Source organism: Etheostoma spectabile, unplaced genomic scaffold (assembly GCF_008692095.1).
Source record: "Etheostoma spectabile isolate EspeVRDwgs_2016 unplaced genomic scaffold, UIUC_Espe_1.0 scaffold00018611, whole genome shotgun sequence".
Classification (NCBI taxonomy): Eukaryota; Metazoa; Chordata; class Actinopteri; order Perciformes; family Percidae; genus Etheostoma; species Etheostoma spectabile.
Window position 1 is genome coordinate 480,235 of NW_022604349.1, and position 25,049 is coordinate 505,283.

The window sequence follows — 25,049 nt, forward strand, 5'->3', positions numbered from 1 at the left end:
GGGATGTTTTCCCAGTGTGGTATTAATAGTCTATTTTATCTTATTTTTTTGTTATTGGTCTGGCCACCCACTTCCATTACTCTAGTTTTTTTTTTTGAACAGATAGTATTGCACATCCATACTATCATAGTCATAATTGTGACAATATGTAGTGCAACTAAATACTTACCATCTCTATTCAATGCTGCAGTAATGTGACTTCGACGTTTGCAGCCTCCTTCTGTCTTTAGCTGCTCCACTTTATTTTGGAGCCACCTCTCCCGGTTCTCAGCAGCCCTCCTTCGGCGATGCTCCCGGCACACCACTGCCATTATGCCAGTTGTGGCACCCATCAACTGGGGGAACAGGGAGAACCGGGGAACAGGGTGTGCCAGGGAACATCTGGGTCGTTGCAAGCGTACTGCAATTCCAAAAAAAAAAGATTGTCATCCGACTGCATGGTCAAGCACTTTATACAATTAATGGAACACATGGAACAATTTATTGAATTAATTATATTTTTCATTGTTGGATGTGTTTATATTTTGTTTGTTTTATGGTTTATCAGATTTATTATCTTTATAATATTTCATTATCAAAGTACTGATGTTAAAAAAATAAGGGGATCCATCCTTCCTCTTATTCTTTAAGCTTAAAATATTTTTGCTATATTGAGGCTTACTTGTAATTATGTTATGTCCTATTTTTTAAATTGTAAATTAACTTTTAGAGACCTGGTGAGATAGCTCTGTACATAGCCATATTCTACTGCTCTTCATACTATTTAGCCTGCACATACTTATACTTACTATCCTTATATATGTTATATATATATATATATATATATATATATATATATATATTCTTATTATTACCAGTATATATCACTGCTACTACATTGCACATATCTTACTATATGCCCCTTGTTTAGACATGCAAAAATGCATTTATAAAAGTGATTATATTTTTATTGTTATTTAAAATGTTATAATAATTGAGTTATGATAATTAAGATGTGTGGTTTACGTCAGGCTGCTGTGTACCTGTGTTATTACATTATCTGTGTTACATGACAGCAATATAAGTTAAAGATGGGATTCAATTAAACTTTTATTTTTCTTGAAAAAGTACTAAATAAATTGACTGAAAGAGACTATTATTTCAATTGCAATTATTTGTGAACCTTTTCACTGTACTGCAAAATCTGGAATTGTTGCTATTTCTAGAATGCATGTGTCACGCAGGACGTGTACAAGCTCTTCACATGGGAGCCGAAATAAAACGGTCACGCCACGCAGCTGACATGCTCATGACATGCAGACATTAAGAATCAAAGCACACTAAAACCATTCAACCTACCGCGCACAGCTGCAGGGCCTGCCGCGCCCTCTCCACGTCAGGGTCCTGGACGGACGGCAGTTTCATTGGAGATGCCATCTGAACAAATGGAGCAAAAAAGAAAAATCATACATTTCAGCATGCAACATTTACACTAATATTTAGCCAAATCAAGGCACATCACTATTAGAACCAAAACGGCATCCAAGCTAGTCACTAAATTGCCTACTTTCAAAGCAATTATGCTAACCTGCCATGTGCTTTTTGGATTAGCTAGCTAAGTAACTAACCTTGATGTATAAAAATATCTATATAGGCCTATAGGCTATCTATAATGGTCTTTCTGAAAGTCTACAACTACACCAGCAAATGCTAAGCCATATGTTTAACACCACAAAGAAAAAAAAATAACATTTGTTAAAAATGTTATACCTAGACAACCTTACTTACTGCTGTTCGGTCCACCAGTCCAAATGAAAGAATGGAGTAATTCAATTTTTTCTCCACAAAAGGGATTTTGGGGGCGCTCTCTCCCAATCACAGTAAAGAATTAACTTCTCTTTTTCTCTTCTTTTAAGGTGCCAGGTGATGACAGCATCAGCAGAAAAATGCACAGAATAATAATAAATTAATAAATAATTTAAATTCAAAGAAGATGAAATATTATATTAGTGGCCATTAATAAAAAATTAATTCATAATTAAGTAATCTTCTGTGTTTTTCTGTCAGGCAAAATAATGCTCTCACCCCCTCCGTGATTGGTTGAATTGAATATTCAAGGCGTGTAGCATGAATGCCCGTGGATGCGGTTAAACCGTGCTTTATGCTTGACCCTCATGTTGTCCTTGGGTCAAATTGACCCGTTTCCAGTTAATTGTTGTTGCTTTTTGTCACAAAAATGGGCCGTCGAAATAAGCGCTGAAAATGTCAACATGAAAAATAGTTAGTAATAAAAGTAACCATGGCTGATGGGAAGACAACACAAAGGTTAAACTGTGAGTGCTTTTGCATGCTCAGGGAGAGAATAAGGTTCCAGAGAGAGAGAGAGAGAGAGAGAGAGAGAGAGAGAGAGAGAGAGAGAGAGAGAGAGAGAGAGAGAGAGAGAGAGAGAGAGAGAGAGACTTCTTGCTTGCACTAACAGTACATTTGTTTGCCAGCTGATTGACGTTGTTAGCATGCTAACGTATTTTCTTTACAACACAACATGAATGTATGTAGCTAACGTATATTTATAATTTGCTCAGCAAATAACCAAGTCAACTGAGCTTTGAATGACACGGAGTGCGTTACCTCTTGTTGTTATGTAGCTAACGTCAAGTTAGTTAGCTAAGGCTACTACCGTTTCTTGGCTAGCTAACATTACCCAGAGTTTAGCAGCGGGGCTAATAGAGCTAAGATGGCTAACGTAGGTAGCTAGCTATAAGTCTGTTGTAACAAGAGATGGGAAGTAACTAAGTACAACTACTTTGTTACTGAACTCAAGTAGATTTTTCTGATACTTTTACTTTAGTATTTATTTTTGTGGCGACTTTTTACTTCTACTCCTTACATTTTAACACAAATATCGGTACTTTCTACTCCTTAAATTTTACAAAATTGGCTCGTTACTTTAGTTTCTAACAAGAGGTTTTTATGTCGGAGAATAGTGCGGACACGCGCATCACCCCGCGAGCGGGTGCGCGCCACACGGAGAAAAAAGTGAGAGAAGAAAAAGAGCTGTCCGGAGGATAATCAGCTGAGATTGTGTGTGTGCCTCTTTGAGAACTACAAGTCGTATAACTCATGTTGTCAGTTCACTTCAGCCTGTTAATCTACAGTTCTTGCACAATTAAAGTAAGTTAGCTAGTGGTTTTGGTGTGGTCTTCACCTGTTAGCTAGGCTGCACGTTGATCTTAATGAAGCATGAACAGTTTCACCAGCTTTATTCACATGAGTTTGTTTTTTTTACCGAACTTCAGATTCTGTAATTCAATTGACAAGTGGATGGAAACTTAGCTAGAGAGAAGTTGTCTCCGTCTGTTTTAACAGACACACCTGGGGCCAAGTTGGGAACCAGAATCAGCTTTAATCCAGTCCTAATTTAGTCCTCAACTTCCACATCATTTCACTGGAGTTATCGCTATTATTGTTTACGTCGTCAATACCATATTCAATCTAAATGAATGGGAATATATCTACTGTACGTTGCATTTGCCGCACGACTAAGACAACCCAACAGATTCGGCATTCTGCATTAATTCACAGCAAATCATTCCGGTTTGATGGCGCTAACGTTAGCACATAGTAGTATGGATGGCGACATGATTGAAAATGAAGATAACAGAGATCCGGCAGACAAGCAGCAAGACATTCCCATCATCCTCGGCCTTATCTGAGAGAGATGTTTGAGACAGTAGGCATCAAGGAGGACTCCTGGCCACCATGCTGGGGAACTTCTTCATAATGTCTGTTTAGTTATTCATATTTTAGTCATAGCCATATTTGAGCACACACACATATATGTAGATTCATAAATGTTAAGGGGAAGATTAAAAATAGAAACTGGATCTGTGAATTCTCACAGAATCACAACTGAATTCATATCTTGCTAATGAGTCAGAATCTTATTAACCTGGAGTCCCAGTTTCTATCATAATAATCATATATATGATGTTTTAGGCCTGTTGGCAGACATCCATTTAAAATGTAGCCTTTGCCATATAAAGACGTGTCCTCCATGTCCACTGGAGTTCCTCAGCCTCTCTCTAGTAACATTAGTGTGCTCCGGGTAGCTTTACGTAAAAAATGGTTGTCATTCTCAAGGCTACTTTTACTTTTATACTTTAAGTAAATTTCCAAGCCTGTGTTACTCTTACTTGAGTATTGAGTATTTTTAACACAAGTATCTGTACTTCTACTTAAGTACGGAATGTGAGTACTTTTGCCATCTCTGCTGAAGGGCCTGTCGGTACACGATCCGTCCTGCCTGCACAATCCGTTCTGCGCATGTGCAAGATGTTCGCGCATGCACAAATGATTTAATGATTAACTCGAATTTACGACACTGCACGATCTGTTCCCATAGACAGTTAAAGAAAGTCTGTTCTCCTCCACCGGAAAGCTAACGTTAGTTTAGCTAACAGATAATTCGGCTAACCACTAGCATTAGCTAAAACAGCATGCAAAAGACCCTCAAAACTTAAATTAACTGTTTAAATATATAAAGTTCTACTTTACTTGTGCTCATTTAAAATACAATCACGCAAAACATTATTATTACTGTAAAGTCTCATTTAGCTGTAGCTGCTTTTCCCACTGTTTAGTTTGAGTAATGTTATTTTAATCACGCTGTCAGCCTGTTAGCCAAAATAGCTGTTAGCTAAACTAGTGTCAGCTTCCCGGTGGAGGCTAACCGTTGTCTTAGCTAATACAGTACACAATCTCTCATAGTTGTAGCGGTTAGCCGTTAGCCTCCTGGATGTATTAACAGGACGGTTAGCCTCCATCGCCGTTAGCTTCCCGGCTAACCGCTAGCTTCCCGGCTAACCGCTAGCTTTGCTTCAGTCGAAAACAACGTTACTCAAACTAAACAGTGGGAAAAGCAGCTACAGCTAAATTAAGACTTTACAGTAATAATAAAGACAAGTATTGGGTAATTGTGTTTTAATTGAGCACAAGTAAAGTAGAAGTGACATAACCACTATTATATATAATGTAAAACACTGTTACGTTATATAGTGTGTGTATATATATATATATAACAGTTAATTCGGCTAATATATATATATTGTATTTGAGGGTCTTTGCTGTCTCAGCTAGCTAAATTAATTGTTAGCTAAACTAACGTTAGCCTTCCGGTGGATTGCACATGCGCAGAACGGATCGTGCAGACAGGGCCTGTTCTCAGGGGCCACTGAGACAGGTGCTGTTGTGGGCGGGGCAAAAGAGAGTAAACCCTGTACCCGGGCCCTGGGTAGGGAGGCCAGTTCTGACCGCAGCAACGAGCTCAGTGCAGCGGTGCTAACCTCATCCATGTCTGTCGGTTTCAGGTTGGGAAGCCTGCGTGCCGGTCTCTGTTGGAGTAGTGTCCTTTCCTGGACCTGGATCACCGGTGAGTGAGGTGGAGGTGGGTTGGGAAGAAGGGGAGTAGAGGTAGGGGGTAAAGAGGGGGGGATTGGGTAAGAGGGGGAAAGGTCTGGGGGAGGAGGGGAAGAAGGGGGAGGGGGAGGGTAATGTTGGAGTGGAGGAGGGGAGGGAGGGATGAGAGGGTGCGTGGGAGATCAGAGACGCCGGAATGATGGGGTCTTTGGTCAGGGAGCTCAGCTCCACCTCCAATTCAGGCTGCTGCTGCTCCTGTGCTGCCTCTCTGGTGGGGTGGATATTGTGCACCGTTCCACCGGAGGTTGTCTGGGCCTCTGCTGTCCTCCGTGCAGAGTCTGCACTCAGTGCTTCCCACTGGGTGATTCTCAGTGGGACTCCCGGCTGTGGCTAAGGTGGAGGGTTGGGAGGGTTCCGCTGCATCATCTCCGCCATAGGTGCACTAAGGAATCTCCTCCGTGCAGGTCAGGCTACTGGAGCTGAGGAGTAGGAGGAGGAGGGGGGGGCGAGAGATTCTGGAGGGGCCCTAGAGGCTGCTGTTACACCTGCAGCCGGCGTGGTTTGTGACCGGTCTCCTTCCTGCTGAGGCGGGTGTGAGCTGTGCTGTGTGATAGCAACTATTTGGCATACACATTGTCCAACAGCTCCTGTGAGAGCTTTCTGCCAAAATGGCTGCGAGACCAGGCCGCTGCAATCCCAAAGTTCTTCCTCCAGTTACCAGTGCTAAGCTGCTGCAAAATCTGGAAATTATTTTCAATACTATCCTTATAATGCTCCCTCAGGGTAAGCAGGGTTGTATACTCCCAGTTTTTTTGCATTACCCTCAATGATGCTACATGATGTGGGGTTAGGTTCTGCCGGTTTTATGGCGTCTATGAGGTTCTGAGTCATCCTGGCAATAGCCGGTGGTGTCTCAGAAGAGGATACATTGTTCAAATGATGTGCAGCTGTTATAATTCTGTGTATCACTCTCGTTCTGATAATAAAGTCTAGATCATTATCATTGTTTTTTTGTTGTTCATTTGTATGGGGTCGGACAAAACTCCCTCCACGGCGGTTCCCGTCTCCCCAGCCCCGGGGTTGCTGGCTCAGTTGCTGGTCCTGCTGTGGGCGCTGTCTGCCGCGCCATGGAGCTCCGCGGCGGCTGGACCCATTTTTCTGAGTTCGGCGGTTCTGTGGGAGGCTGTAGTTCCAGCCCTTGCTCTAGTGAGTGTTATTAAAATTGTTCTGGTATTCTGCATTATTCTTACCGTTATACCCGTTGTAATTAGCTCTCCCGGTGTCATTTTTGATGTGGCGGGAGTCGGGGCCGTAGGATGACTGACGGTGTGGGTAAGGTGACTTATATCTGGCCGCAGGGTTCTGTGTTTTATTCTTCTTTCTTCTTTATAACTCACCGTCTGCCATCCAGAATTCCAGTCTTGGGCCGCCATTCTTCGCGGTGAGGAAACCAGGTGAAAAATAACTGTTTTTAAATTAAAACTATCTCACAAAAATATGGAGACGTGATGGTGAAAAAACAAATGCATTTTATTATAAGTGCGCGACGCATTTCGGCATTCGCAATGCTTTTATCTAGCTCAGAAATTAAAACTTTCACAAAGGCTGTTTCTCTCACACAGTCAGTCAGAGGCAGAATGAAAAGGCCCGGGTAAATGAACAGAATAACCGGAAATCAACATCCGGCTCCAGGTACCAAACATGCGACCCTCTGGGCCAATGACATTGTTGCAAGCAATGTCATTGTATGTGCGTGTAGGAGAAATTAGGTCTGTTAATGGCCTCATTCAAATATTTAAAGAGGAATCCGCCTGTTAGGGTCTGGAGAGTACTACTCTGGTATAAAAGGTCAAATTTGACAAATTAGTGTTGTAAAGTAATACTTAAGTTATATCTAAACCTTCTTTAGAAGCAAATTAAATTTAGTCTTTTTGTTATATTAAAATTGAAAGAGGTTGGTGTCCAAATAATGGTCTTAATAATTTTATTTTATTTTTAGACGTATGCAAAAGAGTTTGCATACATGTCACAAACAAGGTGGTTATGTTTAGGCAGGATACCCAAAGTGAAGCCCTCTCCCCAAATGGTTGAGGTCAGGGCTTCAAAACTTGGGCAGGGGTTCAACTGACAAAGTCCAGGAGTCTACTGGTTGTGTTTAGGCAAGAGACCCTAAACACAAGTACCCACAGTGAAATGGTTAAGTTTAGGCATGAAGCCCTCAGACTGGTTGTGTTTAGGCAAGAGACCCTAAACACAAGTACCCACAGTGAAATGGTTAAGTTTAGGCATGAAGCCCTCAAATATTGCCCCACAGATGAATGGTTGGGGTCAGGTCAGGGAACCCACTGCATGCCCGCTAGAGATGTTTAGGAGGTAGGTAGGAAAACCGGATGACATGGGGGCCTTATCTTCCATTATTAACATAAACTTTAAAAACAATGTCTGAGGAATGAAATCACCATCACATAACAGTATGTAGAAACCAATAGCTAGAACCACATACACCCACATATATGCACACACACATATATATATATATATATATATATATATATATATATATATATATACACCTATGTATATACATGTACAGCAGAACAAAATGCTTTTTAAATTAAAAATCACCTAATAGAAATAGTGACTTTCACCATAACAAAAACTTGCACCACTATTAACCCTCTGAGACCGAGACACTCGCCCACGAGTAAAAAAGTACCTCTGATTCATAGTTTAATAACTTTTGAACCATACAAGCGATTTACTCACTTTCGGTTTCGTTTGAATCCTGACGTTTTCGGCTTTATGGAGGTCTTTTCCGGGTCTTTCTAGCCTCTACAGGGGATTTTCTATCCAGCCTGGAACTTCAGCCTCTTTGGGCTTTAAATCCATACTGTTATATCCAAGATTGATCCACTTTATGTCCATAATTCATCGCGTTTTGGCTCATCTCTCCCGCTGGCTCGATCTTACGTCTCTCTCTCTGTCTGTCCTGTGTATTTTTCAGGAAGTGCATGCCCATATATGGGAGATAAGGCACCCCTCTTGTATGGAAGGCCAGAGGGGACCAAAATGCCTATAGACTCTATTGAAGGCCAAATAATGCAATATTTAGACACATATTTCCTTGTATAACATTGCTGTGGGTGTAATATCAATAAATATGACATTATTATGTTATTATTGGCATAAGTAAATGTCATGAGAGCGAAACGTCTTGACTTTTTTGGAAAAAATGCATGTATTTTGTTATAATGATTATTTCTTCACAGTGTGACTCCCAAGACATATGAGAAGTGTTTTAGAATGGAAAATGGCTTGTTCATTAAGTATCTGTCTGTGATATCAATACATATCTGGAAGATTCATTTATTTATTTATTTATCTTAAAGGCCCTACAACCATTTTTAACATGCAAGTGACCTCACTGCAACCCAAATATTCTAATAGCCCAGTTTGTCCTAAAAAAAATGATGTTCATATCTTGACTGTAGACAACAGGGTTGATGTTTTACAAGCTTTTTTATAAAATGAATCCAGACGGAAATTAAACTGTAAAAATGGCCTCAGGGCCCAGAGGGTTAAAGCAATTTATGAATGAAAAAGACATTCTCTGGCCATATGTTGGCCTCAAAGGTGTCATCCTAAAAGAAATTGTTTTGGTGTAAAAGTTATGGTTCCAACAAAAGAATATGTAGGTATCATATATTAATTATACCCTTTAATATGATGCAGTTAGGTCCTCAATTTGTATTATATGTTTTGTGTGTCCTATTCTAGGTGGATTATCCAGGTGGTGGCCTGTCTGGGGAGAGAGGGAGAGGAGGGAAAGCTTCAATCCAGGTGCAGGCGGGATAGGGAAGAAAAAATGTAATTCTGCTGCCAAAGGCACCAGAAGTAAATGCACAAACCTTGGATCTAGGCTAATTTCCAACCACCCTATCTCTCGTTTAGGTCCCTGGGGAGGTGAGTGCCCAGACCTTCTCCCTCCTGATGCGTTGCTGCACCGTCCAGGCTGGGTCAGACTCCAGGATGGTGGCCCTGAGGTTGGACCACCCATGCTCCATTAAATGTTGGACTAGAGGGTTATCCATATTCTTTTTTCTATTAATATTAAATCTATTTTGGGTAAACCTGATGAGGATGGTGTTATCTGTTTGGCCCACCTATTGCTTGGTGCATTTTAAACATCTGATTAAATAAACCACATTTTGTGTGTGTGCCGTGGTGTTCTTCTGTGTCAGAAATACCTCCTTAGAAGTCTGATTTTGTATCATTTTATAATTTCTGAAGAAATCAGATTTGGACCTCGTCTTTGGTTCTTTTAATGGTCTCAATTTGGTTCTGACCAGAATATCTCCCAGGTTTTTTTTTTTTCTAAAGGCCTCAACTAATCTATGATCTTTTAAGAACATTTTGTTACCCCCTAAAAATTTTTTTTAATTGTTTAAATGAGTTTGACATTTCCAACTGGGTATGTGGTGATGATAGGAGGAATTGGGTCCAGACAAACAGGTTTCACTTGGGTGAAGGTTCTCAAAGAGGGACGTAGCATGGTGTATGTGTACCCCCTGTTGAGCAGTGAGAAAATAAATCTTAACTGCAGCTTTAAAATCCTCTGCTCTGGTGCAGATTCTCTTAAATCTCAACAATTGAGATTTCACCAGCCCTGCAAATGTATGTTTAGGGTGGTATCTGGATCTGTACAGCAGCGCATGCGTGTCTGTCTCTTTAAAGAAAACCTTCACCTCTAGCATGTGTGTGACACGGAAATCTGTCCCCTTAAATGTTGTTGTGTCAAAAAAATCAATGGAGTCAGGACTGATGATGGATTAACCCTGATGGACTGCCTGTGGCCGTTTAAGGTGTGTATTAAGTGCTCAAAGTCCTCTTTTAAATGCTGCCAAACTCCCCAGATGTCGTCCAAATAACGGTAATAGTGCAGCGGTCTCTTCTGGCAGGACGCCAGGGCGCTGTCTTCCCACTCGGCCATAAATATGTTGGCATATGAAGTTGCGAAACGCTTCCCCATTGCCGTGCCTTTCACCTGCAGAAAATATTGGCCATCAAATTAAATTTCTTTATCCGGCCTTTTGCTATTGGGATACTTTAGGAGGGCGTGTCTGACCGCTAATAGGCCCTCAGGTTTCCGGATGTTGGTTTACAGGCTGTCTACGTCAAGGGAGAAGAGGAAGGATGAGGATGGTACAGTAATACTTTTAATCTTCTCAACAAAATCATGTGTCCTTGATGTAGCTCTGGTGCAGCATTGAAAGGGGCTTTAAATAAAAATCTATAAAATCTGCTGTGTAGTAGGTTTCACTCTCACAATCAAAGACTATAGGGTTAGGGTTTAGGGTTACAATTGGGGGTAAGTTTTGGGTCAAAGGACTAGAAGTCTGAAGTTAGTGGTTGAGTTTAAAGGCTAAGGTTGGCGGTAAGGGATAAGGGTTTGTGTTAGGGTTAGGTGTAGGGATTAGTTCTTTTTGAATCCTATAGTGGGTAAAGGTTTTTGTGAAGAACACGGGTAGAGTAGAGTCAGGTAGAGGTGTCAGTCTGGGTTTTGTTTTCTTATGTTGGATTCGGTTCTCTGTCTCCCACTCGTCCCCATGAGGGAAGAGTGAGGAGAAGAGAGGTAGGCATTGAGTTCCTGTGAAGAAAAAAGGAAGGAGGCAGAGTCAGGGAGAGAAGTCGGCTCAGACTTTACTCCACCCCGCCGGATCGGGCTGTGTACCCAACCTCCCCCTACTCCCTCATTTGCATGAGGGAAGAGAGGGGAGAAGGATGAAAAGATTTTGAGCGTTTTTTTTTGTGTAGATTAAATTTATGTGGGACTGAGGTTGTTTATAAATGTAAAAGTCAATTTTCTTTTGAATGGAATAAAGAGACTTTTGGTACATTTTACATAAAGTTTTTTTAGAAATTATTTAAAAACAAATCAATTGATTTAAAATTAATTTAAAATTTAATAATAATTTAATTTAAAAAAATATATATTAAAAAGATTAAAGGTGAGGATTGGGAAGGAATCGGTTTTGGGTGTATTCTGGCAAATTTGTATTGGAAAGCAAAGTATTTTGATTCCTGACATATGCCTTGAATAATGTCCCAGGTTGTCGTCACTTTCCTAACCGGATCCTCAAAATATTTCTTATTTTACAGAATAAAATGATTACAATGAACAATATTAACAAACAGTTTTGAACAATCAGGAAAATTTGGAACAATAATATTTACAACGTGGTTAGATTTATTTGTTAAACTATGAACAGTCATTTTTATGGAGTTCTTTTGGTTGTAGTCTTTGGTCCTCTTCATTTTTAATTTGGTCCAAAGGGATGAACAGTTCTGAGTTTTTGTATCCCAACGTTTTTCTGTCTGTCGTCGTTGGACAGTATTCCATCCCGGATTGTGTTCTAATCCTCTCATGGATAGGTTTTGGAAGCCATGTTTGCGGAAGTGTTTCACCAGGTGTGTCTGTTTTTTGTGTCCATTGGTTATGTTATTCTTGTGGTTTGCCAGACGGGCTTTGAGCGAGTTTTGTGTTTCTCCCACATATTTTTGTGGGCATTTTGCATTGTTCTATGTATACACAGTTGGTTTGTGTCATTGGAATTTTTCTGGGTAAGGTTATTGTAGCCCCAGTTTTTTTTATTCTTGGCCGTTTGGTCCCTCAGGGTTTTTTTCTTGTGGCCAGGGGGGTGAAGTTTGGCTCTCACCAGGATGTCTTTGAGGTTTGGGTTTTTCCGGTAGGCTGATATTATTTTGCATTTTTCTGGTATGGTGGTTTGTGAGAGTGTTTTTTTAAAGTTCTCCTTGATCACCTTGTTAGCTTTTGTTGCATAACCTGAGTAGGTGGAGATTAGGGGGCTGAGGTTTTCCTTGTTATGGTTTTCGGTTGCCGGAGAGGGGTTCTCTTTTGTGGGTTCAAGGAATGTTTTTTGGGTTTCCCTGAGGAATGTTCTTGTGTAGCCCCTATCCCTTAGGGTTTTCAATAGTGTTTGTGTTGCTTTATCCCTGTCGGATGGGTTGCTACAAATTCTGTGGAATCTGAGTAATTGTGATTTAAGCAACCCTTTAAAGACATGTGGTGGGTGGAAACTTTTTTTGTGTAAAAGTGCGTGTGTATCTGTAGGTTTGAAATACACCTTGGTGTCAAGGATGCCTGTTTTTACGAAATTTGGACCCTTGAACACTGTGGAGTCCAGGAAATTGACTTCCTTTTCGTGTAGTACTGGGTCAATTTCTATGGAGTCGTGGTGATTGTTGAGGACTTGGGTAAACTCCTCGAAATCTTTGTCGGAATGGCCCCAAATGTCATCAAGATATCTGACGTATTTTTTTGGAACTTTATTGCATTTAAGAAAGGCTGTTTCTTCCCATTCTGCCATGTAAATGTTTGCATACGCAGGTGCAAACCGTTTGCCCATGGCCGTTCCCTTAGTTTGGAGGTAGTATTTTCCGTTGAACTCAAAATCGTTCCTAGTCAGGCTTAAGTGTAACAGATCTAGGATCTCTTTGTCCGGTCGTTAGGGGCAGGGTATTTTTTAAGCCATTTAGTCATTATTTCCATGCCTTGGGGATGTCGATGTTTGGGTAAAGGCTTTTGACATCCTTAGTGAAAAGTTTACTTGGTTCTTTTATGACTGTTTGTTTGATTATTGGATAAAATCTGTGGTGTCTTTGAGGTAACTCGGATGCTTGTTGGATAATGGAGTTAGAAATGAGTCCAAATACTCAGCTATGCCGTAGCTTTCGCTGCTACAGTCTGAAATGATGGGTCTTCCTGGTGGGATATTGTCTATCCAGCTATTTTGTGGTTTGTGTATTTTGGGCTGGATATAAAACAGTCTCGGTCTGTAGGGGGCCTGTCCCTTGAGGTAGGTACATTGTTTTTGGTTAGGTAGTGTTTTTTTGTTAGGGTCTAAAGAACGAGGGATATTTGGCTTGCTGTTTCGTCTCTTATGGGATTATTTAGTGGGTGGTAATAATTTGTGTCCTGAAGTTGGCGTAGAGCCTCCTTAACATAGTTTGTGCGTTCCATTATTACTATGGCGCTACCTTTGTCAGCTGGTTTTATGATTGTGTTTGGGTTATTACTCAGTTCTTGTAGTGCTTCTTCCTCTTCTTTGGTAAGATTGGACCTATCTTTTGTTAATTTAAGATTGGCAATTGATTGTTGGTCCTTTTTTATGAGTTCCAAAAGGGGTTGGGGTAATTTGGAAGGGTCTGGTTCCCAGTCCGAGGGCATGTGGAAGGGTTTCTTGTTGGTGGCTGGCGTTGGACCAAACTAAGTGAATAATTTAAGTTGTCTGTGGTATTGTGTGAGGTCTGCGTTTAGGGTGTTTCTTTTGCTGATTTTGTTTGATGGTGCGAAAGAAAGACCTTTTTTAAGGATTCTTTTTTGGGAATGTGTTAAATGTGTTGAAGAGAGGTTCAGAACTTCCTTGTCCTGGGTTTAGGCCAAAAAAGATTTCCAACTCCTCCACATTTTGTTGGCTGTGTGGATGGTCCAATGGAGATTGTCAGGTCCTGTGGTGAATAATTCCTTTGGTAGCCTTGGGATTTGGCAAGCGGTTTCCTTGATGAAGTAGTTCAGGAGTTTAATGTTGTCCTTGAGGGACAATCATGATCCCTGTGGTAAACTGCTCCAACAATTTGCCACAGGGATCATGATTGTTGCTTGTGGGAATGTATCCCTGGCAGCTCGTAGCATTGCATGCAGGTCTTTTTTTAGGTGGGTAGGATTGCCTATTTTACGGTTATTCAGTCCGAATGAGAGTATCATGTTTGGATATCGTCTGAGGTTGGGGTTTTGTTTTTCAGGAGGTGTGCTGCATGGCTTAGGTTGGCGCCTGGATAGCAGTCAACCTGAATTTGGGGGTCGTTAATAGGAGGCAGTCTGGAAATGTTTGAATCCCTTATGATCAGGATCTGTCTTGCTGAGCTTAGGGTCCAGTTTAGGTATTTGTTACCTAGGTGGTCGTGGGATCTGTATAGGGAGCAGGATTCTGTTGGTTTTGAGGTTTTGTTGTTGTTTGTTGGTGGGGGTAGTAAGGGTAGGATTGGGCTCATCATTGTGCTTTGTTGGCCTGCTGGCATAAGTTTTTCAGGGGTATAAAGTGGTTGTGGAGACCAGAGTGGTTGTGGGGAGCTGAGTCCCATTGGGGATCCAAAGTCTAGGGAGAATTTAGCCGTCTCCGTAGGTCTTTTGTTAGGTTGGGGGTTGAGTGGAATTGTTGGATTGGTTGGATAGGGTCTTTCATTATCATGTTCTTTGGGGGTTGAGGGGTTGTGTGGGGGGTTGGTTCAGCAGGAGGTTCTGTCGGGTTTTGTATGTTAAGGATTTTTCCTTTTGCTTCAGCAATTGTTTGGTTTGTGATCCTTCTGAGATCTCTTTTGCCCCATCTTATAGCAACTGGTAATGCTTGGTCCCAATTCTCTCTAGAGGTTGGAGCAAGGTTGTTTATGCAGGTTTCCATGTTTTTTTTGGTAATGTTACTCCAGGATTTGGAGAGTGGTATGTGTCCAGTTCTTTGCATTTCCAGTTTTAAGTTGGTTGGTCAGTGGGTTTTCATAAGCTGGACAAACTGTGTTGATAAGGTGTTTTGGGTTGTTTTGAAGAATGATGGAGTTGGGGTTGTTGGTTCACAGTTGGTGAATTTGAGGTTATGGTAACATTTGATGTATGATGCCATGTTCTTCACAAATTCCCGGAAGTTTTTTTGGGAGTTGTCCGGGTTTGTCATGGTTGAGTATCTAGGGAAAGCACAGCATATCTTGCTACTGGGTCAGAATCTTATTAACCTGAAGTCCCAGTCTCTGTCACAATAAATAAGCTTTATGTTTTATGTATGTTTTATATATGTTTTAGGCCTGTTGGCAGAAAGCCATTTAAAATGTAGCCAATGACATATAAAGAATAAAGAGCCTTTTTTCCATGTCCACTGAAGTTTCTCAGCGTGCTCTGTCTGGTCCAGGTAGCTTTGTCATTCATAAGACTACTTTTACTTTTATACTTTAAGTAAATTGCTAAGCCTGTACTTTGTTACTTTTACTAGAGTAAAGAAGTTAAATCAGTACTTCTACTTTTACCAGAATATTTGTTAACAAAATTATCTGTACTTCTACTTGAGTTTGGGCAGGGAGTACTTTTGCCATCTCTGACGGTCATTGGTATGCAGGTCTCTTGATGTAATATAAGCAAATACATAAGGCCCCACCCAACAGTTTGTGATACGTGGCATGTAACTGTACGTCAATGATCAAGCTTGTTGCTGTGACCAAGAAACCACCAGCAAAATGATTGATATACCATCAGTTCCGAAATTTTGTTGGATGCCAAATACTTGAATTAAAAGTCAGAATCCAATTAACATGTAAGAACAATACAATGCACGTCCAGCTTCTACATTTCCGCATGAGTCAGCTTCCCCAATTTCTGGGTAACAGGAAAATAGCCTGATAAGCATACATGTGCAGCTCAACTTCAAAAAGCCAAAAAGCAAATGCTTGTGGCTTAAAGATCGATCTCCCGCTCATAAAACATCAGCCAGGTGCAGTCTCTGTGGCGCAATAGGTCAGCGCAGTTGGATGTTAACCGAAAGGATGGTGGTTCAAGTCCACCCAGGGACATTTGTTGTTTAAACAACCTTGAGGGAGCCAACTCTGGGATTTATCCTTCTGCAGAAGACCATAGAGCAGCCCGAAGATAACCCTAGTTATAATTGGCTGACTTTGTTTTGTCTTAATGTGGCTGTTGTCAGATTAGCTTTCCTTTATTACTATTCGGAATTCCCCCTGCACAAAAGGGGCATGTTTGTGTGAAAGCAAACAGCTCATCTCTGGTGATGTTAACTTCTAGATTTCATGCATGTTAGCTCCATGTTGGTTGTTGGTGCACTAGTCAACTCAAGAGACTGTGATCCGTGTTTGATGGAAGATGGATAAAATTACCTTTTTACTGGCACTTGTGAAAACATAATGTGGCCATGCAGACTGATTTTTTTCAGTGGTCCAATTCAAAGCACGTCAAGCCATTACATGTTTTACCACAGTTTCTTCTTTTATTCAGTGATATTTATATCTCCTTGAGGGAGTCATCCCAAAAGGATTAATAAAGATAAGTCTAAGTATATCTCAGAAAACAATCCAAAAAAAACTGAACATCCTCCAGGGATGTAGCTCAGTGGTTTTTTATACCTCAGGCTATCAGACAGCCCAACAAGCACTTTAAATGTATAAATTTTTACAGTTTCACTATGTACTCGTACTGTGTGTAGTATATGGCATCACACTCCAGTTTGTTATTTACCTGTACTGTAGTGCAGTATATTTATTTTGTAATGCTCCAGTTTTATGGGTGTTAAAGCAGGTATGAGTACTGTAGTTTCCATATTTATGGATGAAAATCAACTTGTCATGCAATTAAGTTTACTCTTCAGCAGGTGGAGACATTTCACTTCAGACACTTGCAGCAACAGCTGCTTTGTTAAACATCAACAGACTGGAAATAGAAGTAATGCTGATACAAACCGTAGGAATTAGCAGAGGATGGTCTCCATCCATCAACCTCTGGGTTATGGGCCCAGCACGCTTCCGCTGCGCCACTCTGCTTTGGTAATCTGAGTCAACCAAGGTTCCAACAATTTATGGGTTGTAAAGTTTAACATTTGGTAGACCTTGCAACTATCTTTTATGTGAGCTTCCTGATTACTCACACATTGAATATTCACATGTAACACTTGTGATTGGCTGGTGTTTTAAAAAAGGGCATTGTGAGTACAGATATAAACATCAGTAAGTAGTCTACCAAGTTGCCTCTTATCATTTTAGTTTGGAAAGCGGCACACCCAGTGAGGCTTACCGCGATGGTTTGGACTGGGTCGACTAGGGTTTTCTGCTGTTCTCGAGCAGACGGCTGTACTCACCCTGATTTCTCTTCAGAACACACAAGTCTTTTGCCTTTTACTAAAGACTTCCTGGAGGTGAACGCCGATGAGTTGAAACTATTTTGGTGGGCTTTGGTGTTAGGCTGAGCCTTTTGTACTTGTGAAAAACAAATATGCTGTCCTTAACTAGACTCAGATTATTAACAGCAGCTAAATAATAGAAGCAAGACCCTTGCCAATTTCATGGGCTGTGGACAGCTACTGAGACACCAGGACTCCCCTGGCTGAAAAATGGCTAGAATCTCTCTTCTGGGTGGGATACTTGTCAATTGATCTACGAGCTTATGTGAATGTTTTTGTTTCCCTCCAGAGCATACTTTATTAGCTCCCTTCGATAGCTCAGTGGTAGAGCGGAGGACTGTAGAGGCAAGAAGCTGAAATCCTTAGGTCGCTGGTTCAAATCCGTCTCGAAGGAGCAGTTTTTTCCAGAGTTTCCCTTCGGGGATCTATAAAGTGATTCTGATGTAGACATGGACAGACCACCCAAAAGCATAATACTTCTTGAAGAAAAAAAAAAAGAGGTGGGGGATGTAGAGTTATTTTCAGTAGGACAGTAGGACCTGTCTCTGGGTCCTGAAAATTGGGTCAACAATTTGCAATTATCTTTAAAGTTATGATATATAACTTCTATAACAAAGGTTTGGACACAGTGACCACTTACTTCATTTTGTAGTTCAGGAGATGTTTTTTCCACAGGTGGCAGGTTTAGAAGCCTGGGTAGCTCAGTCGGTAGAGCATCAGACTTTTAATCTGAGGGTCCAGGGTTCAAGTCCCTGTTCAGGTGTAAGTTGCACATTCTGCTAGATGAGTTGTCCATTAGGCATGCCTGAATGCTTCAAAAAATTTTCCAATCTCTTGTGTTCCATGCACAATTCTTCAAAAAGAATTGTGGCTGTTTTTCAAGCAGGTTTCTATCATAACAATGTTGCTGGTAAGTTTAAATGACAATAGGCAACCTACATCCATCTTGCTAGCACCCAAATCTCTGTACTCATCTCCCTGCTTGGATAGAAGGTCATCTGGTGGATTTTCCTGTCACGAGGGCTAAGTGTTGTGGTCTGCTGCATTGCCCAACCTGTGTCGTGTCTTCCCTTCTTCTGTGTGTCTTGTCTGTCTTGCCGTGAGGGCGTTCCAGGGGATCTAGAGGCGTGGCTTTCCATCTACGTTCCGTCATCCACTCAGCTGTTCCTCATCACTCATCACCCACTGCAATACATAAACCCGGGCTGACCGCCTCTTCAGCGCCAGATCATTACATGCACTGTTGTGGTAACTTGGCTCCTAGTCATTTGCGCTCGTGTTGTTTCTTTTTGTAATCTAGTAATAACTTTGTTTTGGTTCTTATTTTATTTTTTCTAATTCCACACCAGGTATGTGTGTGTGTATGTGTGTGTGTGTGTGTGTGTGAGTAAGAGAGAGAGAGAGAGAGAGAGAAAGAAAGAGAGAGAGAGAGAGAGGGGGGCGGGGGGGGGGGGGCAGCTGACTGTCAAAAAATCTTCTGCATCTCTCCGATGGCAGAGATGCAACGGGAGTCGCATTTAAACCAAGCAGCATGTCTGAAACCCACGTTCACCAGAAATCTACTGGTTACTATGTATGTAAGTACTACAAACCGAAGTTAAAAACAAACCTGAAGCTGAAGAAACCTATAGTCAGAAAGCTCAATCTGGCAGTGGAGCCATAAAAACACCACATGCCAAACAAACTACTTAACAATTGCCTTTCGAGTCACTGACTGATCACATTGACTTGATAGAAAATTTCTATTTTAATGTTTTTACGTGATTCGTTGGTCTAGGGGTATTATTCTCGCTTTGGGTGTGAGAGGTCCCGGGTTCAGCTCCCGGGCGAGCCCTGAAGGCAGCATCTGTTACTTTCGTAATCTGAAATTTAAAATCAAGTTTAATTTAAATTAACCCAGATTAGGAACAATTAAAAATTGTAGTAGAGCATGCTGGCAATTTTTCATGTCCTGCTTCAACTGCACGCAACAGAAAAAAAACAAAGAGGAACAATGAGCAGGACATGGCTCTCCTTTTTCATACATCGCGTCTCTGCCTGTCAGAGATTTTTATTTTATTTTCTAATTTATTCAATCTATTTGATCCGAAGAACACAGTCTTCCGCCTCTGATCAACCCATATCAATTGCATGCTAAAATAACATACCGGTTAAAGCCCCGCCCATTTCAAGACAACCCGACCCACTTCCGGATTAATTGCTGTCCACTTCCGGTTAGGCCCCGCCCAGTCCGAGCACAGACACAGATACAGATACAGATAATGCTGTACTCGCTCATCCTACCAGGTACTTTAAGATCAGAGGGTAAGGTCTTCAATCTTCTGAGGTATGATCCCACCAGAACCGTGCCATAGCTGCAGTCTTAGGATTTCTGGATGGGGCCGTGGCTCCCTAAAAACAATAACAGGTCCGACACTCCTTACCCTCCTTTATCCTTTGGCTTCTTCATCACTCTTCTTTGCACTTGTTCCCACTTGGACCTCCACAGGAAATAAAAGATGGAATCCAGGTCCAAAATCTCTTTCTGGGTGGGATAAAAACAGAAGATTAAAACCGTTGCTTCTAGTGTTAGTCCTCTAAGTCTCCAGTAGCCTAGTCCCTGCCCAACTTTCCCTAACGTGTCTGGCCAATTTGTTTTCCCATCCCCCTGCCAATTGAATTTTACCCCAAGTATTTTTTGGTCGGTCCGGGTCACAGTCAGGGGGAGTCCTGTCGGCCAGGCACGGCCAAACAGCAAGCCCACCAAACATAGTTTCAACGCATCGTTGTTCCCCTCCAAGGAAGTCTTTAGTAAAAGGTGAAAGACTGTGTGTTATGAAGAGAACCAGAGTGAGTACAGCCGTCTGCTCGAGAGCAGCAGAAAACCCTAGTCGACCCAGTCCAAACCATCACGGTAAGCCTCACTGGGTCTCCAAACTAAAATGATAAGAGGCCACTTGGTAGACTCCTTACTGATGTTTATATCTGTACTCACAATGCCCTTTTTTAAAACGCCAGCCAATCACAAGTGTTACATGTGAATAATCAATGTGTGAGTAATCAGGAAGCTCACATAAAAGATAGTGGCAAGGTATACAAAATGTTTAACTTTACAACCTGTAAGCTGTTGGAGCTTTGGTTGCCACCTTCCCTCAAAATGTGAATGACAGATTTTCCAAGGCCTGGTTAGATGCTGCAGAGCAGAGTGGCGCAACGGAAGCGTGCTGGGCCCATAACCCGAGGCGTCGATGGATCGAAACCATCCTCTGCTAATTCATATACTTTGTATCATCAGTAAGGCTATTTCCAGTCTGTTGATGTTTAACAAAGCATCTGTGCTAGTGTCTGAAGTGAAGTCTCTACAATGCTCATACCTGCCGCAACACTCATAAAAACTGGAGCATAATACAAGAAACAAAAAACATAACAGTACAAGCACATAAATACAGTAAAATAGAAACTGTAAAACATGTACTGTTAAAGTGTGTTGTGCGATATAAATCAAAGTCAAAAACTGGCACACCTGTTGCATATCTGCTGGACAACACAACGTTCACTGCAAATCTTGTAACACATTGGATGAAAGGTTGCTTCCAGAACTTGAGATAACACAATATTGTTCATGAAGGCACAACTGTGATGTGTCAGGGGTTGCTACCACTTTTAAAGAATGCTTTTTGTTATCAGCAGGGTTCAAACCTGCTCAGGGAGACCCCAAGGATCTCAAGTCCATCACCTTAACCACTTGGTCACAACAATCTGAATAGCTGTGCCATATCTGTTTGCACAAATGTTCATAAACTTTTCAATTGGTTAGTAGTAGTTAACAGGCAAAGTGCTGCCTGTGTCTGTGGATCCTCGTGGAAGCAGCTTGATTGATTGATATGCTCCCTTATTTGTACCATAACAGAGATCTAATATTTTATCAAATCGGGTTGGGCGAGTAACCTTTCTGGCTAATCTTCACAAATAAAGCAAGTAACCACACAATGAAAACTACTGCGATGGCTGGGAATCTAACCCATGTCAACTGCTTGGAAGGCAGCTATGTTACCACTATACCACCATCACTGGACAGCACAATGTTCACTGAAAATCTTGTAACACATCTGGGCATTGACACTCAAAATGTGCTCTATCACTGAGCTACAGCCCCTGAAGATTTTCTGATTTTTTTGAATTTTGTGAGATCACGGAATTAGAGAAAAATATGTAATGTTAATGTTGTGTATGGCTTCAAAAGCTGGTGTTGGCTGAAAATCAAACCTGGGCAAAATGCTTGCACTGCTATTGTACAAATCAAAGTTAAAAAGTAATATCACTTTTCTGAATAAGAGCTCTTCTAGCTGCCAAGCAACACAAGTAATACTTTGAAAGGTTCCGTGGTGTAATGGTTAGCACTCTGGGCTCTGAATCCAGCGATCTGAGTTCAAATCTCAGTGGAACCTGTTTTTAAGCCACAGAACAGGTGAAAATGATCAACCTTTCAACTTTCCACATCTAGTTAAAGTGAGCTTACAGGTTCAAAATGGAGCTGAACACGGAGGAGAATTCCTCCCTAACGGGCGCTCTGCTCTGCTCCGTGCCCCGCTGTCCGGTAATAGTTAAAGCAGATAAAAACCTAAAGAACACTCAAAAGCTTCAAGATACAACTTACTTAAGATGCTTCTTCATTCACGTTCAAGAGAAGGCCTGTTTCCAGCCAGACTATGAAATGATTCATGAAATCCTTGTTATTAATATCTAGTCAGTCCCATATGGTCTAGCGGTTAGGATTCCTGGTTTTCACCCAGGTAGCCCGGGTTCAACTCCGGTATGGGAATTGGTATCTAGCCGATGAAGGTCTGCAGCAAGATTTGTAAGATCTGTGTCATTGGTCCTGTATTAAATAAGAGCTGTATGTACCCTATGGTGAATATGCATGTCCCCAAACCTAACTGATATAATGATAATAAATAGACATAATATATGTCTCTATGATCAAACACCTATTGTAAAACTTTAAATAGACATGGTGGTGGGGAAAATTGAAAATCTGAATTTTGAATTATTGTATTTTTGACTGCCAGACCAGACTTCTTGCAGTGTTTATAAACAAGTGATGTATGTATTTATGTGCCCTGTTCCTGTCATATGTATGGATGTATTCATAAAATCCCTGTTATTATTCAACGTATCAGTCTCATATGGTCTAGCAGTCTGGATTCTGCCTGAATAACCTTTACACACATTCTTAAGGAGTCCTCTGGAGACTACAATCGTACATCTGAGAAAGCTTTCAGTTAGTTGATTTTACATTCATTTGGCCTAAGTGGTGTCCAAAAGGTCTTGGTGCTGCTCCTAAGACTTCTAATAGTAAGAAAAATCCTGGTTTTCACCCAGTGGCCCTGGTTCAACTCCCGGTATAAGAATGGTATTTAGCTGGTGAAAGTCTGCAGAAAGATCTGTACGATCTCTGACATTGGTCCTGTATTAAATCAGAGCTGTAGTTACGTACGTTAAAAGGAAAAAAAGTGGAGGATTAACGCAAGAAGTGTTTAATAAAGATGTGCAAGTACAGCTGTATCTGTATCTATAACCCATATGAATTATCTGTATCTGTATCTGGCGGGCTAAACCCAGAAGTGGACAGGATTTAACCTGGAAGTGGGTTGGGTTGTCTTGAAATGGGCGGGGCTTTAACCAGTATGTTATTTTAAGCATGCAATGGATATGGGTTGATCAAAAATTGTTATATTTATTGCTGAATGCCAGGGACCCGAATGGCAAGGCTGCGGCCTCAAGGCTAGTAAATAAAGGTTCCATGGTGTAACGGTTAGCACTCTGTACTCTGAATCCAGAGATCTGAGTTCAAATCTCGGTGGAACCTGTTTTTAAGCCACAGCACAGGTGAAAAAGATCAACCTTTCAACGTTCCACATCTAGTTTAAAGTTAGCTTACAGGTTTAATGTCCTTGGCCATTTAGACTGTAAACAGTATGTTGGTAGGGGCATGTTGAGGAGTCACCTGGTCGTTAATGTAACTGAAAGGAGTTCAAATTGACAGTGTTGACTGGAAGTGATAGGCTTAGGTACATGGGGGATACACACTTTGCGTTCAGTCTCGTAATCACCATAGAAATTAGGTATCACTGAAATATGAACTTGCTGCAGTCAGAGTACACAGTGTTCATCCTGAATGGGTCAGTATAGTGCATCAGAACTGCTTGTTGAATGGTCTATTAGCTTTGGAACCCCCCTTTCCACAGCTTTCAATTGTCAGATATGGGTGGGTGAGTGGGCTCTGTGTCTAACCTTTCTGTGTAAAAATTGAACGCCCATATATTTGGGCTGACAGTTGAGAAACCTTCCCTTGTTAACTATGACATGGATGACTGAGAACCTACTATATCATGAAATGATTATATCATCATTTTTTAAACAGGTCCTTCTGAAAATGTGAGTTTTCAGAGTGGTCAAGGCGCTGCGTTCAGGTTGCAGTTTACACTGGAGGCGTGGGTTCAATCCCACTCTGACAACTAATGTTTTCATCTGGAACTAATGTCTGAGACATGATGTTGGGAATAAAGAACATACCAGTTATTTGTATGTAGGAGGAACACTACATACATACAAGAAACGCAATTGCAAGTAAAGTGTTTTGTGAGCATTTTTATTGTCAACAGATGTAAAGTTACCATGTGTTTGTACACAGTAGACATATCTACTGCTGCTTCACTGCTGTGGCAAGTCCTTCAAAACCTGTTCTTGACTTGCTTCTTCCCACATCCTCTGAACGCTTAGCTACTAAATGACTTACAGTATGTGAGTGTCAAGTAATGTTATTGTTGGATTCAGGTCCAAATTTTGACATTTTAGTGCAATGCAAAGGTGCATAACAGATTGCTTTCTACTTACCTGGAGCGATGCAAAGCAGGGGGGACCAACTAGTCAAGGAACAGCAAGAGACTTGGTATTTAAGACTACAAACTGACTATGTGACAGATGTGTAATCTGTCATGTCCTGCCTTCTGAAGCTCTAGCCAGGAGCCATTCCTCACCTAAACAATATGAGTCATTCCAGTAAGTGAAAAGGAAACTCACATCTACAAAGATAAATTTGATGGATGTGACTCCCTGATGGTCTAGTGGATTCGGGCTCTCACCGCCGCGGCCCGGGTTCAATTCCGGTCAGGGAAAGATCAAGAGTTGAAGGATTCAGGTGTAATGTTTGAAAGAATAGTTTTTGGTTGATTTAGATTTGTCAAATTCCTACTCATTAGTTTAACGCTAAAACCCTAACACTTTAAAGTACCATTTCTTTAAATCAGACCCCCGACAGCGGATCTATCCTTTTGTCATAGGATAAATGGCGTGAAGTCTGAAAGAAACAGTTTTCTAGAGCAGTGTTTATCATAGCAGGTCCCAGGTTGAGACCAGAGCCTATCCACAGAGACAAGATGTTCTTTTTCAGATAAGAAGAATGACCGGTCAAGAACTTAACGCAAGGAGGGCAGATTCACAAATACTTAATAGAACCAACTGTCTGCCTGAAGTCCACTAATTGTTTTGTTTAAGATTTAAATGTTTTACATACCAGGGTTTTTTCTTTCCTCTGGGGACACTGGATATAAAGAAGTGTATTACTGATTGTATTCAACAGAACTGTTACTCTGTAACTTGGTGCATTGTAAGAGCTGCACTTGTCATTTTTGATTGTTTCAGCAG

The 25,049-nt window shown here is 41.2% G+C and overlaps 3 non-coding genes across 3 annotated transcripts; 2 read left to right on the top strand and 1 right to left on the bottom strand.

The window, feature by feature from the left end:
• The first annotated feature begins 17,317 nt into the window (after nt 1-17,317).
• On the top strand, nt 17,318-17,432 carry LOC116681323 (U5 spliceosomal RNA). The gene has a single exon (XR_004330006.1). It is a non-coding gene; the product is annotated as a U5 spliceosomal RNA (small nuclear RNA).
• Nucleotides 17,433-18,053: 621 nt separating this feature from the next.
• Nucleotides 18,054-18,126, top strand: trnak-uuu (transfer RNA lysine (anticodon UUU)). Its single transcript has one exon. It is a non-coding gene; the product is annotated as a tRNA-Lys (tRNA).
• A 1,960-nt stretch (nt 18,127-20,086) lies between these two features.
• On the bottom strand, nt 20,087-20,196 carry LOC116681324 (U5 spliceosomal RNA). Its single transcript, XR_004330007.1, has one exon. It is a non-coding gene; the product is annotated as a U5 spliceosomal RNA (small nuclear RNA).
• Nucleotides 20,197-25,049: the final 4,853 nt, after the last annotated feature.